Genomic DNA, 25,442 nt, shown 5'->3' with positions numbered 1-25,442 from the left:
AGCATGAGGACCCTGAGTTGATGAAAATTGCCAGGACTGTTCAGTCAGGCAACAGTGCAGAATTCAGATTTGACAGTAAAGGGATCCTTCGCTATGGGAATCGACTTTGTGTACCAGATAGGGACAGTGTGAAGGAAGACATTATGAGGGAAGCTCATAATGCGAGGTATAGTGTTCACCCAGGAGCCACCAAGATGTATCAGGATCTAAAAAGGGTCTATTGGTGGCCAGCCATGAAGAAAGAAGTGGCGCAGTTCGTGACAGCCTGTGAGGTTTGTCAGAGGGTGAAACTAGAGCATCAGAAACCAGCTGGAATGCTTAACCCATTACCGATTCCAGAGTGGAAATGGGAGAACATAGCTATGGATTTTGTAGTGGGTTTACCAGCTACGTCCAACAGGATAGACTCTATATGGGTGATTGTGGACAGACTCACGAAATCTGCTCATTTTCTTCCAGTACGGAGTAACTATTCTGTGGATAAGTTGGCACAGGTCTATCTGGATGAGATCGTGAGATTACATGGAGTTCCAGTGTCTATAGTTTCAGACAGAGAACCTCAGTTTACCTCCCGCTTTTGGCGGAGTCTGCAGAGTGCGATGGGCACGCGATTGGATTTTAGTACTGCTTTCCACCCACAGACTGATGGACAATCAGAAAGGACCATCCAGACCATAGAGGATATGCTTCGATTATGTGTGTTAGATTTTGGCGGTTCTTGGAGGCAGCATCTACCTTTGGTGGAGTTTGCTTACAATAACAGCCATCATGCTAGCATAAGGATGGCTCCTTATGAAGTTTTGTATGGGAGGAAGTGCAGATCCCCTGTTTGCTGGGAAGAGGTAGGAGAGAAGGCTCTTGCAGGGCCAGAGTTAGTAGACATTACCAGTAGAATGGTGCCCATGATCAGAGAGAGAATCAGAACAGCGCAGAGCAGACAGAAAAGTTATGCAGACGTTCGCAGAAAGCAGTTAGAGTTCCAGGAGGGTAATTGGGTATTGCTGAAAGTGTCTCCAATGAAAGGAGTGGTTCGTTTTGGGAAGAAAGGTAAATTGGCTCCACGGTACATTGGACCCTTTGAGGTGTTGTAGAGGATCGAAAATGTGTCGTATAAGCTGGATTTACCTGCTTCTATGGAGAGAATTCACCCGGTATTTCATGTTTCTATGCTACGGCAGTTTGTGTCAGATCCGACTCAGGTTCTGAGTGAGCCTGAGGTGGAGATTCATACGGATCTCACCTATATCGAGCAGCCAGTGCGGATTCTGGACACGCAGATCAGACAGCTAAGGAACAAGGAGATTCCGATGGTGAAAGTTCTATGGAACCACCATAATCTAGAAGAGTGCACCTGGGAGACGCGGGAGTCTATGCTCCAGCAGTATCCATATTTGTTTTGAGGTTAGTTTTCTCCGTTTCATGTGTTAATTGTGTGTTTTAGGAACCTTCGAGGACAAATGTTCTTAAGGGGGGGAGAATGTAATACCCGGCTAGAGTCCGGCACCGGAATTTTTATCGTCCGGTGGACTCCGGGATGTCGGAATCCTCTAGAGGGTAGGAGATATGAGTTTCTCAAGAAATGTTGTGTGGTTTACTGTGTTACAGGTAAATGGAACCAAGTTTTGAGTTGAAATGAACCAAGGTAGAGGAGCCAAGTTCGGCCGCCGAAGGTAAGTTCGGCCGCCGAAAGTGCCCAATGTTCGGCTTCCGAATTCAGGTTCGGCCCCCGAATGTTGCATGGTTTTGCATGCGATTCGGCAGCCGAAGCTGAGTTGCTTAGCCAGCAGTGTTGTATCCCTTAGTCAGCATTTTGGACAGGTGTTATCACCAGATCATGTCCAGAAGTTGGTCACATCTCCCATGATTTATCTGCACGCTTTTAGCTGCTCAAGCTAAGGTTTTCACAGGTGTGAAAAGTTTTGAAGTGAAAACAAACTTAGTTTCGAGTGTGTATGAGTGTGAAGAGAAGGTGATCCATTTTCTTGGTTCAGATCGTTCATCTTCGTGCTTACAGGAGGTACGTGAAGATCTTGAACATGTTTTACTGTTTTACAGAAGTGTTATGCAGGGTTGGGTAGAGATGCATGCTTAGGTGACAAAGGGTGTGTTTGATGGCATGATTCTGTGTTCTGTTTGATGTGTTTGTTGGGGTTTTTTAGGTAGTTTTGGACCCCTTTGGACATATACATGAGTATATGTGTGTTGAGAAGTTGAGTTTGCATGTTTTGCGAGATTGAAGGGCATTCAGGAGCTTGTTTACCGTCGGGGCTGAGTTCTGGATGAACTCAGGTTCGGCAGCCGAAGGTTCATTCGGCCGCCGAACCTCTTGCATGGTGGCTTAGGCTGCCACAGCTTGCCCCCGCGAGGTTTGCATGTTCGGCTCTGTCTGGGGGATTCGGCCGCCGAAGGTGCCGCCGAAGGTTAGAGACTTTCGTCTCTGGAGTGCCTTTTGGCCCCCGAAACTTGCCCCCGAAAGGGTTCGGCCGCCGAAGCTTGAGATTCGGCCGCCGAAGGTGCTTGAGTTTCGTCTCTGGAGAGGACTTTTGGCCGCCGAACCTGCCGCCGAAAGTGTCCTGTCCAGCTTTCTTTTGCATGCTTTGCATGGATAGTTGAGTGAGTTTAAGGGGATTCTTGGGGAGTTTAAGAGAGTTATTCATACGCTTGTTTGGTCCCTCATTTGAGTCCATCTGTCTAGGTACAGACCAGAGGAACCAGAGAGAGCAGCAGTGAGTATTGCTCCAGAGGTTCAGAGCCTGCAGAGTCAGTCAGTCCAGATAGCCAGAGGTGAGTGGAATTAAACTTCATTCTTTTACTTGCACAATGGAATATTTAGCATATCTCATGCATCATGATTATGCCGTAGGTTGATTGCATTAGTAGCCACGAATATGTTGCATTGCATTGTTATTTGTTGATGTGGGTAAATGCTGAATGATCCCATAGTCACAGACAGGAAGTCCAGGAGCCTTTGACTACGCCCTGGCAGGTATAGCAAAGACCAGGAGCCTTTGACTACGCCCTGGCAATGGTAAGTACAGAGGTGTTATATACACATATACATATATGACAGGAAGACCAGGTGCTCGATTCTACGCCCTGGCACAGAGCTACTGGGACTATGTGGTGACAGGTTTACTCTTGATGTGGCTTGTCTGTGTTATGACGCATTCCATGAGATCATGTGTTACTGAGATGTTTTACTGTTCTACTCACTGGGCTATAGAGCTCATCCCACTCCCTTCACCCCAGTTTTGCAGGTTCTATAGACAGTGTACAGGGACAGTCCAGCAGGATACAGAAAGAGTAAAGAGATGTGTAATAGTGTAGAGTGGACATGTAATGTTAAAGAGATTTAATAGTTATGTTTTCAGTTACAGATGTGCTTGCCTTAGTAGTTTGTGATGTGTTTTGTACATGATCTGTATATGTATATGTTTTACAGAGTATGTGAAAAACCAGGCTTAACAGGTATGAGTTACCCAACTAGAGCAAGCTCTAGCCAGGGGTACAGAGTACAGAGTACAGAGATAGTGCATGCACGGGTTAAGCCTTGGTTCAGAAAAGAGTTTTTATTTTCACAGAAAATGTATGATCATGTATGAGTTTTCCAGGTACACAGAGAGTAGCAGGCTTGCTACGGGTTCTGGCGGCCTTAAGCCGACCTGAGTCCTAGTGCCGGTGATGGTCCATTTTGGGTTCGTTACACAACATGAGGCCAAAAGTGTCGACCTAAGATACATAAATCCGAGCTCGAAGGTATCAAGTAAGAAAATAATAAAAAATCAGAGGGATCAAGTGGGAGTCACGAACTCCCTCTAACCCAAGGAGCAAGAGGAAATCTAAGGCATGAGCAGACAAGGCCCCAGCCTCAATTCCTATCTGCACAAAACTAAAAACAAAGAGGCCAGCTCTGCTCATCACTTTAAAAGGTACATGGTCCATTTCACTTTGATTACACGAAATTTATATATCTGATCTCAAATCATGAAATAATCAACAGAATAAAAATCAATAAGAATACCTTTGCGAGATTAGAAAAGCTTATAAGATTAGAAGTTCAACCAATTATTGGAGTACCAGCCCTGATCAGCTCTAGGGCAAGAAAATTGCTAACTGAGCTGGTCAATCCAAGGTGACTGATCTCTTTGGGAAGTCACTGAATAAGAGTATAGCTTAAAAGTTTTGTCCTTAATTTATTGATTGAGTAAGTTAGGCTTTTCACAGAATGAGCAATTTGATGAAGTCGGAAAAAATAAAGAAAAGCGAAAATAATTCAAAGCATAAACACAAATGAAAGCTATATTTCATTAATTGAAAAGAAAGGAAGTTACAATTTCACCTAATCATCTAATACTATGGGGGGAAAAATTGTCCGTAAAGGACTTACATTCCTAGGAGCTTCATTATTTACATTATCATCTACACTACTATCTTGGGGGAGTCCAGCACCTTTCTGCTCTGACCCCCCGGGGCCCACATAGGGCACAATCTCGCCCCCAGCACCTACTCCCTGAGGCCTGGCATCATCTTCGACAGCCTCATTATCCTCCCTCTCGTCCTCCTCTCCCAGCTCGGCAGCCTCTTCTAGAGGTCTAGTGGCAGTGCGAGGAGTCCCTTTGGGCAAGGGTCTGTCGTCCTCCCCGTAGCGCACCTCCTCGCCATCAGAGTCTACCTCAGCAACTCGGAGTTGAGCTAACGGGGTGGAAGGGGCATGCCTGGCTTCCTTCAAGCCCCGATTAAAACCAGAGACGAACATGCGGAAGCCCTTGTGCCATATTGCATTCTTCATCTTGTCGGAGGCTTTGTATTCCGCAAGTCACGCCTCGCAGGCCTCGGCTATCGTTGTCTTTAACTCAGAAGAGTCCTTGTAACTTTGAAGACGAGCTTCACAGGCCTGCTCGATCTCCTTTTTCAGCTCTGCCGACTCCTTGTACTCCCTCAGTCGCTCCTCACACTCCAACTGGACTCTATCTTCAGCGTGCTTGGCATCCTCGAGCAGGGCTGAACATCTCTTCTTAAGAGCCTCGACCTCCTGGCAGAGATACTGGTTTTGAAGTCTAGACGCCTCTGCTACCAGGGCCAGGTCTTTTTCACTATCAGCACGCTTGACCAGCTCCTGCTCGAGAACTACTGTCCGTGTAACAGCCCGGAAACCGAACTGCCACCGGCACTAGGATCCAGATCGACTTAAGGTCGCCGGGACCCGTAGTAAGCCTGCTATCCTGTCTGTAGACCTGTGAACTCCCGTACATGATCATACATTTGCTGTAAAAACATAAAACTTTTCTTCATTCCAAGGCTTAACCTGTGCATGCACTCTCTCTGTGCTCTACTAATCCCTACTAGAGCTCCTCATGGCTCTAAGCGGATCAAACTCATAATGTTAAGCCTGGTTTTGCTCATAAACATACAAGAATAAAGAAACATATAAAAACTGATCATGTGACTCCACAAAGGGATTACAAGTCTTATAAATCAAGCACCATTCTATACATATACACTATCTCTATACAATTACATGTCCACACTAGCTATTACAATACTCTGTATTCTTCCTGTACCCTGCTGAGTTCTCTCTGACCTCTGACCCTGCACAACTGGAGTTAGGGGAGAGGGATGAGCTACTATAGCCCAGTGAGTAGAATAGTAAAATAACAGGTGATAAAACATGCTCTCATGGAATGCAACATATAAGCACATCACCTCGGCCGGACGGATCAAAAATCCCTCTATCTCATCTGGGGTACCTAAGTACCATGTGCCTGGTCCCCGTAGGGCTGTTCCAGGTCTTTGTGTGCCTGGTCCCCGTAGGGCTGTTCCAGGTCTTTCCTCTGAGGGCTAATGAATCCTCACGAAGTCCGTGCCGTCTCACATAAGCAATGTACAAGGAGCAGTGCCAAGTACAAGGATAAATGCAATGCAGCATCTTTGTGTACACTAATGCACGCACCCTAGGGCATAGTCATGATGCATGAAGCATGATAAAATATTCAGTTCTCAGATTAAAACATTAAGTTAAATTCCACTCACCTTTAGTTATCTCTGAACTGACTCTGCAGGTTCTGACACTGGACTCACTGCTGATTTCCCTGATTCCTCTGGTCCGTACCTACACAGGTGGACGCAAATGAGGGACTAAACTCCCTCAATAACATCTCTAAGAAACTCCCCAAAACCCCTCTAACCAATCCTAAAACCATCACAGAAAACATGCAAAAGAAAGCTGGACAGGGCACTTTTGGCGGCAGGTTCGGCGGCCGAAACCCCACTCCAGAGACGAAACTCATGCATGTTCGGCGGCACCTTCGGCGGCCGAAGGTCTCGTCCAGAGACGAAACTCACACACTTTCGGCGGCCTAACTCCCTCTTTCGGCGGCCGAAAGTCTCTGTCTAAACCGAAAGCCTAGCTTTCGGGGGCAACCTTTGGCAGCCGAAACTGCCTCCACAAGGGATTCGGCGGCCGAACCTTCCTTCGGCGGCCGAACCTTCCTTCGGCGGCCGAACCTGGTTTTGCCGGAAGGGCAGAACCCTGCTCTGTTTCATGCAAACTTTGCCCAAAAACCTACAAACATGCATAGCAACTACTCCCAACTAGCATATACACATATATATGCACAAAGGGGGCTAAAACTACCCTAAAACCCCAAACAAACAGAGCACATAACACTTAAACATGTTTGAACACCACAAATCACCAAAAACCTCACCTAAACCTAAACATGCATACTACCCATACAAACTTCATAAAACCTTTCAAAATCATCAAAGAAGCTCAGGATCTTCACTTACCTCTTACACAACTTGAGGATGAAGGATCCTAACGTGGAGATATGAAGAAAAGCTCTTCCAAAGCTCCAAGCTTCAAACCTTGGTTCTTTTGCTCAAAACCTTCATAAGTCACCAAAACTCTTAAAACTCTTGAAAGATTTGATGAAAATCATGGAAAACATGAAAGTCAACGTAGGAGAGGCTGAAACTCACCTCTGGCTGCAAGTGGAGGAGAAATAACCTCCTTCCACCGACCCTTGGCCCTTTTATAGGTGGCTGGCCAGACCACCTTCGGCAGCCGAACGTGAAGCCGCAACCATGCAATGTTCGGCGGCCGAAAGTACCCTTCGGCGGCCGAACCTTTGCATTTCTCCCTTGTTGCTTTTCTTTCAAAACTCAAGTCTTTTAACACTTCAACACATGAAAACAAGTGAAAAACCTTGGAAAACATATGCATTACCCTTCTCGAGGGTTCCGACACCCGAGATTCCACCGGACTACAGGAATTCCGATGTCGGACTCGAGCCGGGTATTACATTCTCCCCCCCTTAAGAACATTCGTCCCCGAATGTCCCTAACACAACATAAACACATAGAAAGGGGAAAAACTAACCTTAAAACAGATATGGGTATTGCTGGAGCATGGACTCTCGAGTCTCCCACGTGCACTCTTCTAGGTTGTGGTGGTTCCACAGAACTTTCACCATTGGTATCTCCTTGTTTCTCAGCTTTCTGATCTGGGTATCAAGGATCCGCACTGGCTGCTCTACATAGGTGAGATCACTTAAGATTTCCACCTCAGGTTCATTAAGAACCTTCTCTGGATCTGACACAAACTTTCGCAACATAGAAACATGGAATACCGGGTGAATTCGTTCCATAGAAGCTGGTAAATCTAGCTTATATGATACAGGCCCGATCTTCTGCAAGATCTCAAAGGGACCAATGTACCGTGGGGCCAGTTTACCCTTCTTTCCAAACCGAACCACTCCCTTCATCGGAGACACCTTGAGCAATACCACATCCCCCTCCTAGAACTCTATCTGCTTCCTATATAGCTGTTCTGATCCTCTCTCTGATGATAGGCACTAACTTGCTGGTTATCTCAACTAACTCTGGCCCTGCAAGAGTTTTCTCTCCTACCTCTTCCCAGCAAACAGGTGATCGGCACTTCCTCCCATACAGAGCTTCATAAGGAGCCATCCCTATGCTAGCATGATGGCTGTTGTTGTAGGCAAACTCCACCAGAGGTAGATGCTGCCTCCAAGACCCGCCAAAATCTAACACACACATTCTCAGCATATCTTCAATGGTCTGGATGGTCCTCTCTGACTGACCGTCTGTCTGTGGATGGAAAGCAGTGCTGAAATCCAACCTTGTGCCCATTTCATTCTGCAGACTCCGCCAAAACCTGGAGGTGAACTGAGGTCCTCGATCTGATACTATCGACACTGGAACTCCATGCAACCTTACTATCTCGTCTACATACACCTGTGCCAACTTGTCCACAGAGTAGTTACTCCTGACTGGAATGAAGTGAGCAGATTTAGTGAGTCTATTCACAATCACCCATATGGAGTCTAATCTGTTAGACGTCGCCGGTAACCCCACTACAAAATCCATCGCTATGTTCTCCCATTTCCATTCTGGAATCGGCAGTGGGTTAAGCATTCCAGCCGGCTTCTGGTGCTCTAGCTTCACCCTTTGACATGTTTCGCAGGCTGACACGAATTGTGCCACTTCTCTCTTCATTGCTGGCCACCAATACACCCTTCTCAGATCTTGATACATCTTGGTGGCTCCCGGGTGAATACTATACCTCGCATTATGAGCTTCCCTCATAATGTCTGCCTTCAAACTGCTATCATCTGGTACACATAACCTCTTACCGTGCCGAAGAATCCCCTCACTATCAAATCTGAACTCTGAACTGGTGCCAGACTGAACAGTCCTGGCAATCTTCACTAACTCGGGGTCTTCGTGTTGTTTCAGAGCCACTTGCTCTAGAAACACTGGTGTCACTCTCATTTGTGCGATCAAAGCACCTGTACCAGATAACTGCAATTGTAACCCTTCTTCCACGAGCTTGTAGATATCCTTCACCACCGGTCTTCTCTCTACTGCAATGTGGGATAAACTGCCAAGTGACTTTCGGCTTAAGGCATCAGCTACAACATTAGCCTTGCCCGGATGATACTGGATCTTACAATCATAATCACTGAGCAATTCTACCCACCGTCTCTGCCTCACGTTTAACTCTCTCTGACTTAAGATGTGCTGCAGGCTCTTATGATCCGTATAGATCTCACACTTTACCCCATAGAGGTAATGCCTCCACATCTTAAGTGCAAAGATAACAGCTGCCATCTCAAGATCGTGTGTCGGGTAATTCAGCTCGTGCTTCTTCAGCTGTCTAGAAGCATAAGCTATTACTCTGTCATTTTGCATTAACACACAACCTAATCCCAACTGACAAGCTCCTCTATGCTGTTTGCCACACCTCTTGCACACTGGAAAATCTGCGCCAGAACTGGAGCCACTACTCATTCCCAGACCCGACTTAAGCCTGTTCCAAAACTTGCCTCTCTTTCCTCTGAATTTCTCCCATCTCTTCTTACTTGCACTTGTTGTACTCTGTGAGGAGGAACCGGGTTTAACACCAGAAGACTGTGCCTTGACTACACCTTGACTTAAGGCACTGGCCTCCATCTTTCTAGCAGCATCCACAATAGAGTGGAAACTTTCCTTCTCCGCATGAAGAATCAAAGAGAAATACCTGGGATGAAGCCTTGTGGCATCTCTCTTTGCCTTCTTCTGATCTGTATCATATGCCTGACCGACATATGGCAACAATTCCAGGAACTTATCTGTATATTCATCAACGCTCATCTCCTCCGTCTGTCTCAACTGTTCAAACTCCACAACCTTTAGTTCCCTAGAACTGTCAGGAAAAGCCCATCCAGCAAATTCGTTGGCGAACTCTTCCCATGTCATACTTTCAAGTTTCGGGTCCACATAGTTCTTAAACCATTCTCTAGCTTTCTTACACTTTAACGTGAACCCTGCCATCTCAATGGCTCTACCATCATCAGCTCCCAACTCACTTGTTATCATTCTAACTGCACTGAGATACTCAAAGGGATCATCTCCTGTATTGAATTTAGGAGCATCCAACTTTAAGTACTCAGTCATCTTCACCTTACTTCCCCCTGACGAACTGGGTTGTTGTGCTTCCACAACAGGGGCTACTGGTTCAGGAGGTGGTGGTGGAGGAACTGATTCTCTCACTTCAGGCTGTACTGAACTTGGATGAACAGGTGGGGGTGGATACATGTGATATGGTGGATAAAAGGAAGGGTAGGGCATATATGGCATGTAGGGTGGATATGGGGCAAAGCTGGAGTAATCCGACGTGCCTCCCATCGGATACTCTGGGCCCTGAGGAAAGGGTGGATAGCCAAACCCTGAGGCCTGTGCGCCTCCTTGGGACTCCCCCATACCTTCTTCTGACCTTCCTACACCCATGCTTTCTTCTCTCCTCTGATCCTCTTCCATCACACCTCTTGCATACTCTGACCTTCCCCCTCTGCTTACTCCTCTCCTGCTCTCGTCAGAAGACCTTCTAGGGTCTCGTGACGTTCCTTCCCTGCTTGACCTGTGCGATCTTGCCCTTGGCAAGGCAGGTGGACGAGCAGCTGTACCCTCACTTACAGGTGGGACTCCAGTCAATCTCGCGGATCGACGAGTTCCTCGCATCTTCACTCTCTGGAAAACAACAAATCACATAATACATAAGCAACACATCAATAAATGCACATGCATAACTCATGGCATTGCACATCAGCATATAGCGACAGGACTAACATCCTATCCTAGTGGACATGTTTTTTCCTATGGTGCTTGACCTACTAAACCTCTCTATGAGCCCAACTCTCTCTCTAGAGGTCCGACCATATGAACCTAGGGCTCTGATACCAATCTGTAACAGCCCGGAAACCGAACTGCCACCGGCACTAGGATCCAGATCGACTTAAGGTCGCCGGGACCCGTAGTAAGCCTGCTATCCTGTCTGTAGACCTGTGAACTCCCGTACATGATCATACATTTGCTGTAAAAACATAAAACTTTTCTTCATTCCAAGGCTTAACCTGTGCATGCACTCTCTCTGTGCTCTACTAATCCCTACTAGAGCTCCTCATGGCTCTAGGCGGATCAAACTCATAATGTTAAGCCTGGTTTTGCTCATAAACATACAAGAATAAAGAAACATATAAAAACTGATCATGTGACTCCACAAAGGGATTACAAGTCTTATAAATCAAGCACCATTCTATACATATACACTATCTCTATACAATTACATGTCCACACTAGCTATTACAATACTCTGTATTCTTCCTGTACCCTGCTGAGTTCTCTCTGACCTCTGACCCTGCACAACTGGAGTTAGGGGAGAGGGATGAGCTACTATAGCCCAGTGAGTAGAATAGTAAAATAACAGGTGATAAAACATGCTCTCATGGAATGCAACATATAAGCACATCACCTCGGCCGGACGGATCAAAAATCCCTCTATCTCATCTGGGGTACCTAAGTACCATGTGCCTGGTCCCCGTAGGGCTGTTCCAGGTCTTTGTGTGCCTGGTCCCCGTAGGGCTGTTCCAGGTCTTTCCTCTGAGGGCTAATGAATCCTCACGAAGTCCGTGCCGTCTCACATAAGCAATGTACAAGGAGCAGTGCCAAGTACAAGGATAAATGCAATGCAGCATCTTTGTGTACACTAATGCACGCACCCTAGGGCATAGTCATGATGCATGAAGCATGATAAAATATTCAGTTCTCAGATTAAAACATTAAGTTAAATTCCACTCACCTTTAGTTATCTCTGAACTGACTCTGCAGGTTCTGACACTGGACTCACTGCTGATTTCCCTGATTCCTCTGGTCCGTACCTACACAGGTGGACGCAAATGAAGGACTAAACTCACTCAATAACATCTCTAAGAAACTCCCCAAAACCCCTCTAACCAATCCTAAAACCATCACAGAAAACATGCAAAAGAAAGCTGGACAGGGCACTTTCGGCGGCAGGTTTGGCGGCCGAAACCCCACTCCAGAGACGAAACTCATGCATGTTCGGCGGCACCTTCGGCGGCCGAAGGTCTCGTCCAGAGACGAAACTCACACACTTTCGGCGGCCTAACTCCCTCTTTTGGCGGCCGAAAGTCTCTGTCTAAATCGAAAGCCTAGCTTTCGGGGGCAACCTTTGGCAGCCGAAACTGCCTCCACAAGGGATTCGGCGGCCGAACCTTCCTTCGGCGGCCGAACCTAGTTTTGCCGGAAGGGCAGAACCCTGCTCTGTTTCATGCAAACTTTGCCCAAAAACCTACAAACATGCATAGCAACTACTCCCAACTAGCATATACACATATATATGCACAAAGGGGGCTAAAACTACCCTAAAACCCCAAACAAACAGAGCACATAACACTTAAACATGTTTGAACACCACAAATCACCAAAAACCTCACCTAAACCTAAACATGCATACTACCCATACAAACTTCATAAAACCTTTCAAAATCATCAAAGAAGCTCAGGATCTTCACTTACCTCTTACACAACTTGAGGATGAAGGATCCTAACGTGGAGATATGAAGAAAAGCTCTTCCAAAGCTCCAAGCTTCAAACCTTGGTTCTTTTGCTCAAAACCTTCATAAGTCACCAAAACTCTTAAAACTCTTGAAAGATTTGATGAAAATCATGGAAAACATGAAAGTCAACGTAGGAGAGGCTGAAACTCACCTCTGGCTGCAAGTGGAGGAGAAATAACCTCCTTCCACCGACCCTTGGCCCTTTTATAGGTGGCTGGCCAGACCACCTTCGGCAGCCGAACGTGAAGCCGCAACCATGCAATGTTCGGCGGCCGAAAGTACCCTTCGGCGGCCGAACCTTTGCATTTCTCCCTTGTTGCTTTTCTTTCAAAACTCAAGTCTTTTAACACTTCAACACATGAAAACAAGTGAAAAACCTTGGAAAACATATGCATTACCCTTCTCGAGGGTTCCGACACCCGAGATTCCACCGGACTACAGGAATTCCGATGTCGGACTCGAGCCGGGTATTACAGTCCGAGCTAGGGATTCATCCCTTTGGGCCACCACAGTATTGAAATGAGCCCGGGCTGCCTCAAAATCCGCCTTCAGCGACTCATGCTGATGTTGGACCTCATCCCTTTGGCTCACCGCCTCATCCCTCTCCTACCGAATCTCCTCCGAGGAGGACAGCTGCTTTAACATTTCATCTCGATGAATTTCAGCTGCAGCGGCCCTTTCATCGGCCCTTTTGAGGGCTTCCTGCACATAAGACAATTCTGCCTGTAGGGACTTGGAATGCTCCTGGGCCGCCGCGAGATTACCTCGGGCATCACTGGTAGCAGACAAGTTCTCCTCGAGGCGTGCCTCCTCAATACGGCGGTCCACAGAGTCCCAGAGAGAACGATCCCGGGCATCTATCTCCATAAAAATGCCCATCGCCTGGCAAAAGGGAAAATAAGTGAAGTCAGAGGGTAAAGAAAGGTAGAAGTAAATTAAAAACAGAAAAGGAACAAACATGAATTACCATCAGGAGCATCTCTCTAGCAGTATCCCCGAGCTGCTCTCCGGTCCGAGCTCGGAAGGCTACCTGCTCTCGAGTAGAGCTGGCCAAGAGGCCAGTAAGAGCCAGCAGGCGAGGATCTGAGGCCTCTGCGACCCCACTAAACATCCGCTCCCGGAGTATCTCTGCAACCACGATTGCAGGAGATTGATGGGTGATGTCCTCTGCGTTCAAGATATCATTGTCAGGGGCAAAGAGCAGGGGCACCACTGGAGTTTTCTCCTTCTCGAGTGGGGGCAGAGCTAGAGCTGGTCTTCTAGAGGCCCAAGACCTCTTGGGGACAGGAGCCGGGGCAGGCGCTTCAGAAGGAGGAGGACGCTTGTTCGTGGCCCCCTCGAGAACAACCTCAGGGATAACTGAGGACTCCTCTCGAGGAGGAAGGCTATCCGTTAGCTCGGACTCGGCCCTGTAATACCCGGCTAGACTCCGGCATCGGAATTTCCACTCTCCGGCAGAATCTCGAATGTCGAAACCCTCTAGAAGGGTAAAATATGTTTTTATAAAATATTTTTACATGTTTTTATGGTTTTAATGAAGAAAGAAATTGAGTTTTGAAAGAAAAGACCAAGGAGGAAAAGTCCAAGTTCGGCCGCCGAACATGGTGGACTTGCGGAAGCTCTTTTGGCCCCCGAAGGTGGTTTGGCCAGCCACCTATAAAAGGCCCCTTGTCTGAAAATGGGCGAGTTTTCTCTCTCTATTTTCGGGCATAGTTGAGATTTCGCCCTTCCATGGTCGATTTGTTGTTTTCCTTCAATCTCTTTAAATTTTTGACAAGTTTTCATCTTGTTTTGAAGTTTTTGAGTTAAAGATCAAGTTTTTGAAGCTTGGAGACCCCCGGAGCTCGATTTCTCCCAATCTCCAAGTTTGGATCACCCTCCTCTCGATCTTCAAGAGGTAAGTGTAGATCCTATCTTCTCTTATGTTTTTAAGTAAGTTTTAAGAAGGATTAAGGGGTTTTGATGCATGTTTAGGCTAGTTGTTTCATGTTAGGGTTTATGCACCCTTTATGTTAAATGCATGCTTTTTGTGATGTTTGTTGGGGTATAGGTTAGTTTTATGCCCCTATATGCTTGGAATTGTGTTTATGAATGTTTTAGTATAGTTTTGTTGCTTGTTGGGTTGTTGTGGGTGGCTGGATTGGCAAGGCAGAACCGGGTTCTGCCCTTTGGAAGAGCCTAGGTTCGACCGCCGAACCTGCTTGTGGAGGCAGTTTGGCCGCCTAAACTCACCCCAGAAAGTTTGGACTTTCAGCTCTTGAAGGGAGTTTCGGTCGCCGAACCTGCCCCCGAAAGTGGGTGACTTTCAGCTCTGGAAGGACTTTCGGCCGCCGAATCGTGCCCCCGAAAGTGCCTGACTTTCGGCTCTGGAGGGACTTTCGGCCGCCGAACCTGCTGCCGAAAGTGCCCTGTCCAGCCTTCCTTTGGCTGTTTTTTCATGCATGTTTATGATGTTTTAGGGGGTTTTTGGAGAGTTGTTTAGAGTCATGTTTAGAGTTTGTTTGGTCCCTCATTTGAGTCCACCTGTATAGGATCGGACCCGAGGAACCGAGAAGGCCAACAGTGTTAGCTATTTCAGAGTCAACCAGAGGTGAGTAGAACAAAACTACTTTCTATTTTAAAAGTAATTAAACTCCTAAGCATGTTCATGCATCATGATTGCCATGATTATAGGTTGTTGCATTAGAATTCACGAATATGATGCATTGCATAATTTGTTGTTGATGTGGATGGATATTGGATGATCCATTAGCCCTCGATATGATATGCTATGTTATGATGTGGAAGACCAGATGTGGCCTGCACTACGCCCTTGGCATTATGTAAGAGAAAGTCCGGGTGTGGCCTGCACTACACCCCCAGCATGGTTGGATAATGTTATGATATGTATATGTAAGAGAAAGACCAGGTGTGGCCTGCACTATGCCCCTAGCATCATTGGACTATGTAGAGGGTTATTGGTGACAAATTCATCCGTAATGTGAATTGTTTGTGATGTGATGCATTTCATGATGGCATATGTTTATAAACTGTTTTATTGTTCTGCTCACTGGGCTCTTGTAGCTCACCCTTTTCCCCTAACCCCCAGGTTTGCAGGTTCAGGATAGACCGGAAAGTCGTCAAGGGTAAAAGCTATGTATATGTAATAGATTAGTAGTGGACATGATATGTAAAATGATGTAATGTAATGTAAGGTATTGTCCAGTGATGTATTGAGGATTAGTGTTGTGCTTGGCCCTAATGTATGGTAAATCCCTTTTTGTACATGATCTTATGAAATTTTTTAATGATAAGATATGTTGAACCAGGCTTGACATATGTTATGTTGCCCTACTAGAGCATTTGATGAGGGCTCTAGTATGGGGTTTGTATGTTTACAGTTAGTGCATGCACAGGTCAAGCTTGGTGTATAAAAAGTTTAAAGTTTTTATGAAATGTTGATCATATATGGGATTTTATCAGGTGTACAGGATGTATTGTAGGCTTGCTACGGGTCCCGGCGACCTTAAGTCAATCTGGATCCTAGCGCCGATTGCGGTCCGATTTCTGGGTCGTTACAGATTGGTATGAGAGCCCTAGGTTCATATGGTCGGACCTAGAGTGTCGGGCTCATAGATGTTATAGAAGGGCAAGCACAATAGGAAAAATCATGTCCACTAGGATAGGATATAGAGTCCTGTCTTGTTGATGATATGAAATGCCATGATAATATGCATGTGCATTAATGATATGTGATGTATGTGGTGCGGGTTCATGTGTTTCCACATGAACCATATGATGTTAATGTTTATGTGTTTTATGTTGTTTTTCAGAAGTAAGATGCGAGGCACTCGTCGATCTGCACGATTGACTGGAGTCCCACCAGAGAATGAGGGCATGGATGCCCGTCTCCCTGCTTTGCCAAGGGCAATGTCATGCAGATCAAGTAGAGAGGGAACGTCAAGGGACCCTAGAAGGTCTTTTGATGTAAGCAGGAGGGGTACAGTTCAGGGTGGTATGTCAGCTGATATAAGGGGATCAGAGGAGGATGAGCAGAGAAGAGATGGTAGCTTGGGCATGAGCATGTCGGAAGAGGGCATGGGAGAATCTCAAGGAGGCGCTCAGGCCTCGGGGTTTGGTTACCCACCCCAGCATCAACCCTTTCCACAGGGCCTAGGGTATCCAATGGGGGGTACATCGGATTACTCCAGCTTTAACCCATATCCCTCGTACATGACTTACCCTCCTTTTTACCCACCATATCCCCAGTACCCCATGTATCCACCCTCACCCTTCTACCCAAATACAGCAAACCCTAACCCAGGGAATGCTGCACCTCCTCCTCCACCAGCAGAACCCATGGTCCCAAATATCCAAACACCCAAGCCTAGCTCATCTGTGGGGAGCAAGGTAAAGATGACCGATTACTTGAAGCTGGATGCTCCCAAGTTCAAGACGGGAGATGATCCGTTTGAGTACCTCAAGACGGTAAAGATGATTATAGATGAGTTGGGGGCAGATGATAGTAGAGCCATTCAGATGGCGGGGTTCACTTTGAAGTTCAAGAAAGCACGAGAGTGGTTTAAAAACTATGTGGACCCGAGGTTGGGGAGCTTGTCCTGGGAGGAGTTTGCAAATGAATTTGCAGGATGGGCTTTTCCTGATAGTTCCTGAGAGCTGAAAGTTGTGGAGTTTGAGCAGCTAAGGCAAATAGAGGAGATGAGTGTCGACGAGTATACCGACAGGTTTCTGGAATTGCTGCAATATGTGGGCCAGGCATATGACACAGATCAAAAGAAGGCTAGGAGGTATACCATGAGGCTCCACCCTAGGTATTCCTCCCTAATCCTTGCAGCATAGAGGGAGAACTTCCACACTATAGTGGATGCCGCACGGAAGATGGAGGCTAGTGCCATTATTCAGGGGACAATTAAGCAGCAAGTGGAACAGTCCTCGGGTTTCAAGACCCCAGGCGGGGGAAAGTTAGATCCCTCTTCTCTGAGTGCAGCAGCTTCAGGCAGTAAAAAGTGGGAAAGAGGCCTCAGAAAGCCCAAGAAGAATAAGTTCTGGAACCGTTTGAAGTCAGGTCTGGGTTTAGGTGGTGGCTCGAGCTCAGGTTCAGATGGTTTAGAATGCTTGAGGTGTGGTAAGCCACACAAGGAAGTATGTCGGTTTGGGACGACAGCCTGCTTCAGGTGCGGGCAGGAGGGACACATGGCTTGGGAGTGTCCTAGGGCAGCTTTTATGGCACCGTCCTAGCAGACGGCTTTGGGTAGTGTGGCTCAGCCAGTAGTGTAATACCCGGCTAGACCCCAGCATCGGAATTCCTGCTTTCTGGCAGAATCTCAGATGTCGGAACCCTCTAGAAGGGTAAAATCATGTTTTTATAAAATGTTTTTACATGTTTTATGCTTTGAATAAAGAAAGAAATTGAGTTTTGAAAGAAAAGACCAATGTTGGAAAAGCCAGGTTCGGTCGCCGAACGTTGGTGACTTGCAGAAGCTCTTTTGGCCCCCGAAGGTGGTCTGGCCAGCCACCTATAAAAGGCCCCTTGTCCGAAAATGGGCGAGTTTTCTCTCTCTATTTTCGGGCAAAGGTGAGATTTCGCCCTCCTTTGGTTGATTTTGAGTTTTTCCTTCAATCTCTTCAAGTTTTAACAAGTCTTAACTTGGTTTTGAAGATTTTTGAGCTTAGATCGAAGTTTGGAAGCTTGGAGACCCGGAGCTCGATTTCTCCCCATCTCCGAGTTTGGATCGCCTCTCCTCTCGATTTTCAAGAGGTAAGAGTAGATCCTACCCTTCTTTCATGTTTTTAGTGAGTTTTCAAGGGTTTCAAGGGTGTTGAATGCATGTCTAGAGTAGTTGTAAAATGTTAGGGTTTATGTGAATTAAATGACGAAATGTATGTTAATGTATGTTAAATGTTAATGTTGTTGGGGTATAGGTTAGTTTTAAGCCCCTAATTGCTTGAGGATGTGTTTATGCATGATTTTGAGTGGTTTGGTTTGAGTTTAGAGGTTTTGGGTGGCTGGATGAGTGTTTGTGGCTTGAGTTCTGCCATTTTGGAGGACCCAGGTTTGGCTGCCGAAGCATGTTCGGCCGCCGAGCCTGCCTATGGAGGCAAGTTTGGCCGCCTAAACTCGCCCCCGAAAGTTGGACTTTCGGCTCTGGAGGGGAGTTTCGGCCGTCGAACTTGCCCCCGAAAGTGGTTGACTTTCTGCTCTGAAAGGACTTTCGGCCGCCGAACCCTGTCCCCGAAAGTGCCTGACTTTTGGCTCTGGAGGGACTTTCGGCAGCTGAACCTGCCGCCGAAAGTGCCCTGTCCAGCCTTCCTTTGCATGTTTTCTATGAGTGCTTTATGATGTTTTAGGGGGTTTTTGGGGAGATGTTTAGAGTCATGTTAGAGTTTGTTTGGTCCCTCATTTGAGTCCACCTGTGTAGGATCGGACCCGAGGAACCGAGGAGGCTAGCAGTGCTAGCTGTTTCAGAGTCAGCCAGAGGTGAGTAGAACAGAACTACTTTCTATTTTAAAAGTAATTAAACTCCTAAGCACGTTCATGCATCACGATTGCCATGTTTATAGGTTGTTGCATTAGAAATCACGAATATGATGCATTGCATAATTTGCTGTTGATGTGGATGGATATTGGATGATCCATTAGCCCTCGATATGTGTAACGACCCCAAAATGGACCGTCACCGGCGCTAGGATTCAGGTCGGCTTAAGGCCGCCAGAACCCGTAGCAAGCCTGCTCTATTCTCTGTGTACCTGTAAAACTCATACATGATCATACATTTTCTGTGAAAATAAAAACTCTTTTCTGAACCAAGGCTTAACCTGTGCATGCACTATCTCTGTACTCATGTACTCTGTACTCTGTACTCTGTACCCCTGACTAGAGCTTCCTCTAGATGGGTGATCTCATACCTGTTAAGCCTGGTTTTCACATACAGGAAAACATATACATAAACAGATCATGTACAAAACATACATCACTAGGTCAAGCACATGTCTAACTGTATACACAACTCGTACATTTCTTTAATATTACATGTCCACTCTAAGCTATTACAAATCTCATTACTCTTCCTGTACTCTGCTGAACTGTCCCTGTACACTGTACACTGAACCTGCAAAACTGGGGTTAAGGGAGTGGGATGAGCTCTATAGCCCAGTGAGTAGAACAGGAAAAAATCTCAGTAAAATATGCTCTCATGGAATGCACCATAGCACAGACAAGCCACATCAAGAGTAAACCTGTCACCACATAGTCCCAGTAACTCTGTGCCAGGGCGTAGAATCGAGCACCTGGTCTTCCTGTCATATATGTATATGTGTATATAACACCTCTGTACTTACCATTGCCAGGGCGTAGTCAAAGGCTCCTGGACTTTACTATATACCTGCCAGGGCGTAGTCAAAGGCTCCTGGACTTCTCTATACCTGCCAGGGCGTAGTCAAAGGCTCCTGGACTTCCTGTCTGAGACTATTGGATCATGCAGCATTTACCCACATCAACAAAGAACTATGCAATGCACCATATTCGTGGTTACTAATCCACTCAACCTAAGGCATAATCATGATGCATGAGATATGCTAAAACATTCCATTGTGTGCACGTAAAAGAGTTAAGTTTAGTTCCACTCACCTCTGGCTATCTGGACTGACTGACTCTGTAGGCTCTGAACCTCTGGAGCAGTACTCACTGCTGCCCTCTCTGGTTCCTCTGGTCTGTACCTATACAGATGGACTCAAATGAGGGACCAAACAAGCGTATGAATAACTCTCTTAAACTCCCCAAGAATCCCCTTAAAACTCCCTCAACTATCCATGCAAAGCATGCAAAAGAAAGCTGGACAGGACACTTTCGGCGGCAGGTTCGGCGACCGAAAGTCCTCTCCAGAGATGAAACTCAAGCACCTTCGGCGGCCGAACCCTTTGGGGGGCAAGTTTCGGGGGCCAAAAGGCACTCCAGAGACGCAAGTCTCTAACCTTCGGCGGCACCTTCGGCGGCTGAATCCCCCAAACAGAGCCGAACATGCAAAACTCGCAGGGGCAAGCTGTGGCAGCCTAAGCCACCATGCAAGAGGTTCGGCGGCCGAATGAACCTTCGGCTGCCGAACCTGAGTTCATCCAGAACTCAGCCCCGACGGCAAACAAGCTCCTGAATGCCCTTCAATCTCGCAAAACATGCAAACTCAACTTCTCAACACACATATACTCATGTATATGTCCAAAGGGGTCCAAAACTACCTAAAACAACCCCAACAAACACATCAAACAGAACACATAATCATGCCATCAAACACCCCCTTTGTCACCTAAGCATGCATCTCTACCCAACCCTGCATAACACTTCTGTAAAACAGTAAAACATGTGCAAGATCTTCACGTACCTCTTGTAAACACGAAGATGAACGAGCTGAACCAAGAAAATGGATCCCCTTCTCTTCACACTCATAAACACTCAAAACTAAGTTTGTTTTCACTTCAAAACTTTCCACACCTGTGAACACCTTAGCCTGAGCAGCTAAAAGCGTGCAGATAAATCATGGGAGATGTGACCAACTTCTGGACATAATCTGGTGATAACACCTGTCCAAAATGCTGACTAAGGGATACCAAACTGCTGGCTAAGCAACTCAGCTTCGGCTGCCGAATCATTCGGGGGCCGAACCTGAATTCGGAAGCCGAACGTTGGGCACTTTCGGCGGCCGAACTTACCTTCGGCGGCCGAACTTGGCTCCTCTGCCTTGGTTCATTTCAACTCAAAACATGGTTCCATTTACCTGTAACACAGTAAACCACACAACAATTCTTAAGAAACTCATATCTCATACCTTCTAGAGGATTCCGACATCCCGGAGTCCACCGGACGACAAGAATTCCGGTGCCGGACTCTAGCCGGGTATTACATTCTCCCCCCCTTAAGAACATTCGTCCTCGAAGGTTCCTACAACACAATTAACACATGAAACGGAGAAAACTAACCTCAAAACAAATATGGATACTGCTGGAGCATAGACTCCCGCGTCTCCCAGGTGCACTCTTCTAGATTATGGTGGTTCCATAGAACTTTCACCATCGGAATCTCCTTGTTCCTTAGCTGTCTGATCTGCGTGTCCAGAATCCGCACTGGCTGCTCGATATAGGTGAGATCCGTATGAATCTCCACCTCAGGCTCACTCAGAACCTGATTCGGATCTGACACAAACTGTCGTAGCATAGAAACATGAAATATCGGGTGAATTCTCTCCATAGAAGCAGGTAAATCCAGCTTATACGACACATTTCCGATCCTCTGCAACACCTCAAAGGGTCCAATGTACCGTGGAGCCAATTTACCTTTCTTCCCAAAACGAACCACTCCTTTCATTGGAGACACTTTCAGCAATACCCAATTACCCTCCTGGAACTCTAACTGCTTTCTGCGATCGTCTGCATAACTTTTCTGTCTGCTCTGCGCTGTTCTGATTCTCTCTCTGATCATGGTCACCATTCTACTGGTAATGTCTACTAACTCTGGCCCTGCAAGAGCCTTCTCTCCTACCTCTTCCCAGCAAACAGGGGATCGGCACTTCCTCCCATACAAAGCTTCATAAGGAGCCATCCTTATGCTAGCATGATGGCTGTTATTGTAAGCAAACTCCACCAAAGGTAGATGCTGCCTCCAAGAATCGCCAAAATCTAACACACATAATCGAAGCATATCCTCTATGGTCTGGATGGTCCTTTCTGATTGTCCATCAGTCTGTGGGTGGAAAGCAGTACTAAAATCCAATTGCGTGCCCATCGCACTCTGCAGACTCCGCCAAAAGCGGGAGGTAAACTGAGGTCCTCTGTCTGAAACTATAGACACTGGAACTCCATGTAATCTCACGATCTCATCCAGATAGACCTGTGCCAACTTATCCACAGAATAGTTACTCCGTACTGGAAGAAAATGAGCAGATTTCGTGAGTCTGTCCACAATTACCCATATAGAGTCTATCCTGTTGGACGTAGCTGGTAAACCCACTACAAAATCCATGGCTATGTTTTCCCATTTCCACTCTGGAATCGGTAATGGGTTAAGCAGTCCGGCTGGTTTCTGATGCTCTAGTTTCACCCTCTGGCAAACCTCACAGGCTGTCACGAACTGCGCCACTTCCTTCTTCATGGCTGGCCACCAATAGACCCTTTTCAGATCCTGATACATCTTAGTGGCTCCTGGGTGAACACTATACCTCGCATTATGAGCTTCCCTCATAATGTCTTCCTTCACACTGCCCCTATCTGATACACAAAGGCGACTCCCATAGCGAAGGATCCTTTTGCTATCAAATCTGAACTCTGCACTGTTGCCTGACTGAACAGTCCTGGCAATTTTCATCAACGCAGGGTCCTCATGCTGTCTCTGAGCTATCTGCTCCAGAAACACAGGTGTCACTCTCATCTGTGCTATCAACGCACCTGTACCAGACAACTCTAGTTGTAATCCCTCGTCTAAGAGCTTATAAAGTTCCATCACAACTGGTCTCCGCTCTGCTGCTATATGGGATAAACTGCCTAGTGACTTCCGGCTTAGGGCGTCTGCGACCACATTCGCCTTACCCGGATGATACTGGATTTTACAATCATAATCACTGAGCAATTCCACCCATCCCTCTGCCTCAAATTCAGCTCTCTCTGACTCAAGATGTACTGTAACTCTTGTGATCAGTGAAAATCTCGCATTTAACCCCGTAGAGGTAATGCCGCCACATCTTAAGTGCAAAGATAACTGCTGCCATCTCTAGGTCATGGGTAGGGTAATTCAACTCGTGCTTCTTCAACTGTCTAGAAGCATAAGCTATCACTCTATCACTCTGCATCAAGACACAACCCAATCCCACTCAAGATGCATCACAGAACACTGTGAACTCTTCATTACTGACAGGCAGAGCTAACACTGGTGCTGTTGTCAATCTCCTCTTGAGCTCCTCAAAGCTCTCTTCACACTGGTCTGACCAGATAAACTTCTGGTTCTTCTGAGTCAATTTGGTCATAGGAGCTGCTATCTTTGAGAAGTTCTGAACGAACCTCCTGTAGTAACCTGCCAGTCCCAGAAAGCTTTTAATCTCAGTCACTGTCGTGGGTCTGGGCCAGTTAGCTACAGCCTCTATCTTCTTGGGTCTACCTCAATACCCTCTGCTGATACCACATGTCCCAAGAAGGCAATGCTCCTCAACCAAAACTCACACTTCGAGAACTTGGCATATAAACCATGCTCTCTCAGTGTCTGCAGAACGATCCTCAGATGCTGGGCATGCTCCTCTGCATCTCTGGAATACACTAGATATCATCGATAAACACAATGACAAAGTGATCCAGAAACTCACTGAATACCTGTTCATGAGATCCATAAATGCTGCAGGGGCGTTAGTCAACCCGAACGGCATCACTAAGAACTCATAATGCCCATATCTGGTCCTGAAAGCTGTCTTAGGCACATCTGCCTCTCTGACTCTCAACTGATGATACCCAGATCTCAGATCTATTTTCGAGAAACAACCTGCTCCAGCTAGCTGGTCAAATAGATCATCAATCCGAGGTAAGGATACCTATTCTTGATAGTGACCTTGTTCAACTGTCTGTAGTCGATACAAAGTCTGAGGGATCCATCCTTCTTTCTGACAAAGAGCACTGGAGCACCCCAAGGTGAGGTACTAGGGGGATGAAACCCTTATCTACCAAGTCCTGCAACTGTTCTTTTCAACTCTTTAACTCTGCTGCGCCATCCTGTAGGGAGGAATAGAGATAGGTCTGGTACCTGGCAGTAATTCAATTTCAAACCCTATCTCCCTATCAGGTGGTAGTCCTGGCAAATCGTCTGGGAACACATCGAGAACTCTCGGACTACTGGTACTGTGGCTGGTTCCCTCACCTGACTGTCTAGCTCTCTCACATGAGCTAGAAACCCCTGACAACCCCTCCTAAGCAAACGACGAGCCTGAAGGGCTGAAATCATACCTCTGGGTGTACCTCTCCTGTCTCCTCTGAAGACACACTCTGACCCATCCTGGTCTCTGAGACTCACTAGCTTTCTCTACAGTCCAAAGTAGCACTATATGCAGATAGCCAATCCATCCCTAGAATGACATCAAAATCTGTCAAGTCTAGAACCACAAGGTCAGCTGGAAGGCATCTACCCTCTATGAACACTGGACTGAAACGACAGACTGACACTGCCACTGATGGGTCACATCTAGGTCCACTGACCCAGAGAGGATACTCTAACTCAGAACTGATCAAACCCAATCTCTCTATGGCTCTCGAAGCAATAAAGGAATGAGAAGCACCGGGGTCCATCAAAGCATACACAATCTGAACACCCAATGATGAGATTACCTGACACCCACTGTGTTCGACGTGTTAGCCTCCTCCTGTGTCACTGTGAAAACCGTGCTGGGCTACCGGATTTCCACCTCGGGAACCTGCTGCTGAAGTAGAGGCTGCCCCTCTCCCTCTACCTCTGCCACTAGTCTGAGGCATGACTGGAGCTGCTGGCCGTACAACTGGCTGTACCACACTGCCTGAACTCATCTGCTGGGATGGTGCAAAAGTCATCTGCGGACAATCCCGAGCAATATGCCCTTCCTGTCCACATCGAAAACAGCTGTAGATCCAACCGACAAACTCCTCCATGGTGGTTTTCCGCATCGTCTGCAGACTGGAGCTGTGCCAGAGCTTGAGCCACTACCTATTCCCAGACCTGACTTGACTTTACTCCAGAACTTACTCTTTGTTCCTTTTGCTCTATCCCTCTTACTGCCTGGAGGGGGCTTTAGAACCCGAAGCCTGTGCCTTTGACTGTTTCTGAATATGGCACTAGCTTCCATTTTCCTGCTGCGTCTACTATGTGTGGAAACTCTCCTTTCTCTGGAAGAATCAAGGAGAATACCTGGGATGCAGTCTCATGTATATCCCTTGCTTCTTCTGATCAGTATCATAGGCTTGACCCACATACTGAAGCAGATCCAGGAACTTATCTGTGAATTCATCAACACTCATCTCATCTGT

Source organism: Manihot esculenta, chromosome 5 (genome assembly GCF_001659605.2).
Source record: "Manihot esculenta cultivar AM560-2 chromosome 5, M.esculenta_v8, whole genome shotgun sequence".
Lineage (NCBI taxonomy): Eukaryota > Viridiplantae > Streptophyta > Magnoliopsida > Malpighiales > Euphorbiaceae > Manihot > Manihot esculenta.
This window is presented reverse-complemented; position numbering follows the sequence as displayed.